At 34.6% G+C, this 4,442-nt stretch overlaps 1 long non-coding RNA gene across 1 annotated transcript; it reads left to right on the top strand.

The window, feature by feature from the left end:
* The first annotated feature begins 2,350 nt into the window (after positions 1-2,350).
* Positions 2,351-4,432, top strand: LOC137049857 (uncharacterized). Its single transcript, XR_010899738.1, has 4 exons — positions 2,351-2,409; positions 2,526-2,782; positions 3,266-3,362; positions 4,300-4,432. It is a non-coding gene; the product is annotated as an uncharacterized lncRNA (long non-coding RNA).
* The last annotated feature ends 10 nt before the right edge of the window (positions 4,433-4,442 follow it).

Here is a 4,442-nt window from a genome sequence, read left to right as displayed (position 1 = left end):
TATTCTACCATTTTTTTTGAATATTAAAAGCCGAAAGCTGAACAGTGTAAAAAATAAAATGGTATATTATTTTCAGTAATGATGTATCAATAATAAGATCAAAGATAAGACTTTCCTTCACAATAAACAAGAGTAATCCTAAAGGGATGTTTTCCTGTTAATGATTTTAGCTCTGTTCTGGACTGTATATAATGGTTTTCATTAAAAGCAAAAGCACAGCAGCTCTACTTAAGCCTGGGGTCTAAACCATGAAGCCGGTTTAGTTGGCTAGCCAGATATGTTTAAGCTTCGTTTTTTGCCAAGTAAATTGATCAGAACTTCACACTACTAAATGATAATAATTTTTAATGATTTAGATATAGTTTATGTAACTATTATACCCTTAATCAATTAAAAAAGTATCATTTTAGTTAATCAATCATTAATTTGAAAATATTCTGCAGAAGAGAGAATGCGACACGCGCTGGTAAAGTTAAAAAGAACAGTTCATATTGTTTGTTTTTTGTCTGCCTTTTGTTATTAATCTGGGAGAAATGTAAAAATACATAAAAACTTAATTAGACTTATTTGATTTCTGAAGGATCATGTGGCACTGAAGACTGAAGTTACGATGCTGAAAATTCAGCTTCGATCACAGGAATAAATGACAAATTACTGTACATAACTGTATTGACATAGAAAACAGCTGTTTTATATTGAAATAATATTTCACAATATTACTGTTTTTGTTTGTATTTTTAATTAAATAAATGCAAGCTTGAGCAGAAGATACTTCTTTTAAAACATTAAAAAACCTTACTGACCCCTAATCTAATGCTCACTATTAACTATTGACTTTTGCCTCAAACTTCTAATTACTGTTCAGGTATAGGGTAAGATGAGTACTAATAAACTGCTAATATAGTAATATACAAGCAACTAGTTATTAACTAAAGTGTTACATTATATAAAAATGTTTGTGTGTTTTGCACGCGTGCGTAGTACTATTGGCAGCTGACAAACTCCGAGAAAGTCTGTGGCAGTTGTCACGAATACAGACACCTGCCAGAAGAAGTCCGTGACAGCAGCCACAAACCTGCAACAACGATTTCAACAACGATTTGGAGAATTAAAAAAAAAAAAAAATTACATTTAGAAGTTAACGTTAATGCAAAAACTGCCTTACGTGACACTTATTATTGTTATTGATTATTATATCTAAATAATAATAAATAATAAATAACTGAATTGAGGCTAATAGTTGGGCTGTTGTTAACCTTGCATGTAGCCTATTGACTCCCTATATTTACATCATTATCTTTAAGAAACTTTTAGTTATAATTGAATTAATTTAAGGACAGACACTTTTTTTCCCCCCAGTAAACCATCAATCAGCGTATTGATTCATGATTTGGATCGCGTGTCAAACTCCCAAACTGCTGAAATCACGTGACATTGGTGATCCGAATCATGAATCAATACGCTGATTCATAACCATTTTAATCTTTATTTGAGGTTTGAAAACAAACGCGGAAGAGCAGACAATGCTCAATAAAATCGTAGTTTTTGTTATTTTTGGACCAAAATGTATTTTCGATGCTTCAAGAGATTCTAATTAACTAACCGATGTCACATATGGACTACTTTGATGATGATTTATTCCAGATGACAGTATAGTCTGCCTACACTTTGATACGCTCTCTGACTAAATATAGCATATCTTAAACTGTGTTCCGAAGATGAACGGGGGTCTTACGATTGTGGAAAAATATTAGGGTGAGTCATTAATGACATAAATTTCATTTTTGGGTGAACTAACCCTTTAAAAGTTTTGCTTAGGAGGACCCCTCTGAAGTCTAGGACTGGCATTGGCAACCAGAACAATCCTCCGTAGGCTAGAGTAGACTGCCCTATTTAACACTTGGGCTGACCTTCATGGCCTTCGAAGGATGCAGCCTCTGCATTGGGACAAAGCCAATATATATTGTTCAAATCTGTAACGTGTAAAGGCTGTGCAGTTTCACAAACCTTTTTCATTTATTGTTTATCAAGACTAAACGTCAGTTTGCATTACACACAAACGGCATATTCCTAACATGTTCACAATTTTAATTTTATATTTTTTTTTCTCTTTCTCTTGTCATTGCAAGATTCCGGCGAAGCGCAGGTTTTCATCCGCTCCACTGAGCGGCATAAGCGAGCTTCGCTTTAAGCCGGACACCTTATGATCATTGATCGCTTGACACATCAATAATTCATTTATATTCATTCATAAAGTTTGATGGCAGAAAAGTACAGATCCTGTAGATGTAGATGACAGCTCAATTAAAGAACCTTAATGTAACGCAGAAGCACTTATTACAGGCGACCGTGAGAAAACCGACACAAACTGCGATAAAGTCCATGATTCGACTGTAACGCGTCCTACCTGTAAGTAACTGTCCGCATGAAGTGCTTCCGTACAAGTCCTTATTTTTGTTTTAGAGTAATTATATAAGTTTGTATTGACGTAGTGTTGTCATTCGCCGCCTCTCCCCTCTCTGCAGATTGAGAGTGAGGGAGGATCGGACAGGAGTGATGCCACGTGGCTCTGTTGTGGCTCTGCACATCTCTCACCTGGGCGCCACACATTACGCTCCTTCACAATCAGAGGAATTAATATCTTCTATAAAGGTATATATGCTTTGACATCTATAATTGAGTAAAGAGTGTTTGTGCTGCTTTTCGGTTGCAGGTGCTGTTGGGGGAGGGACTTCAAGAAAGCATTTGATTGGGCGAAATTGGTGTAGCGCAAGAGGCACAAGTATAATATATACGTCTTTCCTACTTTTAGCTGTGACATTAAATAACATTTTCAGCTGCTTTATTGTGAAGGAAGGTCTCATTTTTACGTTTCTACTCTAACATTTCAACAAACACCTGTTTTGCTCATAGAAGGTCATAACATTGACGTCATGCAAGTACAAATATTCAAAGTGTTATATTAATACAGCATTACTGAATGACAGTTATATACTCAGCAATATTTCTTTAACATTATAATACAGCTTTAGGATAATTTACACCTATTTATTTCTATAAAAATTCCTGAGGTGAATTTCATATCTTCAGGCTGTGTTAACATGTTATGTAGAATTAGTTGTAATGCAGATGATTTATGATTCATTCGATCCAGGTTATCTTGCTTAACTGTAGCTAATATGTTCAATTACATGTAGAAGTATTATTTGGACTAGCTTTTATAATATGGCGTAATAATGTTAGTTTTTACGTCTGTACGCTACAGAATAAGGGATGTGTTTGGACACCCAGTCATCAGAAGCCGAACTCTGGGAGGTGTGGACAGACATTGGCTGTAATGATGGACTTCAGCTCATAGACAGGTAAAGAATGAATATATTTATATGTCACATTTTTTCTTTCAGGCTGAAAAGCATGGCATTGTGCTTGGGCTAAAGGTTTATTATTATTATTTACGTTTTGGCATAAACTTTTGGATTGGCTTAAAGTACAGGCAAATAACCTGTAATAATCTCCTAATAATTTAATGTCTACATTGGCTTGTGTTTCTTACACAATTAGACAGTAAAATTGTATATAAGATGATCACACAGTTTACAATAAACCGAATGACAAAAAGCATTATAGAAATAGATTATATATAAAAAATCAGTCTAGTTTCATAACCTTCTGTCCAGTCTAACTGAGAATAGCTAGTCCAAGTAATACTATAACACTGACCTGATTAGCCTAATTGAGGTCACCTGTCAAAAGATGAACCCACTAAAATTCCACAAACTTAGTTACAACAAATATTGTTATTAATGTAAATCTACAATGAGCACGGGACCACCTTAAGACTGTGCAAGAAGAGGTTTTAAAAAAAATAATTTTATTGCAGTTTCACAGCAGTAGCATTTTTGTTTCAACAAGTGCATACTCATTTCAATATTACGATTTATTTTTATTACACTTGTTGAGTTCCACTTAATATAAAATGAGTGCAGTGTAAGATATTCATCACATCCTCCACCAGAGGGAGACATTACACCACAGGAACCCTCGTATGTCTTGTGTAGTCATAGACACCACTGGATGGATTTACGATAAATTGAGTTAAATTAACATATTTTAGAAAATAATATTTCAACTTTTACTTATATTTATTTTCAGATTATTAGCACAAACAAAATTAATACAAAAAAAAGAAGACAAATGCAGATGTAAGCATTTGAGTGTAGTATACCTGTTTTACACATTTTGAGATGTAAACAAGGCCGTTTTTTGAACTCGGATGACATGATATTATTCTCTTCATAGTGTGTAAATCTACAGCAGGTCAACCAGCGGTACTCAAAATGGGAACGTGAAGCAGGAGTGACGCTGCTTAAATAGATCGGGCTCTCCAGGACAAGACGGAAAGAAAAACATGCCTCTTTTGTCAAAGCCAGACAAAGCCCCAC

This window comes from Pseudorasbora parva, chromosome 20 (assembly GCF_024679245.1).
Source record: "Pseudorasbora parva isolate DD20220531a chromosome 20, ASM2467924v1, whole genome shotgun sequence".
Classification (NCBI taxonomy): domain Eukaryota; kingdom Metazoa; phylum Chordata; class Actinopteri; order Cypriniformes; family Gobionidae; genus Pseudorasbora; species Pseudorasbora parva.
Note: the sequence above shows the minus strand (reverse complement) of the source record. Positions and strands in the feature narration are given on the sequence as shown.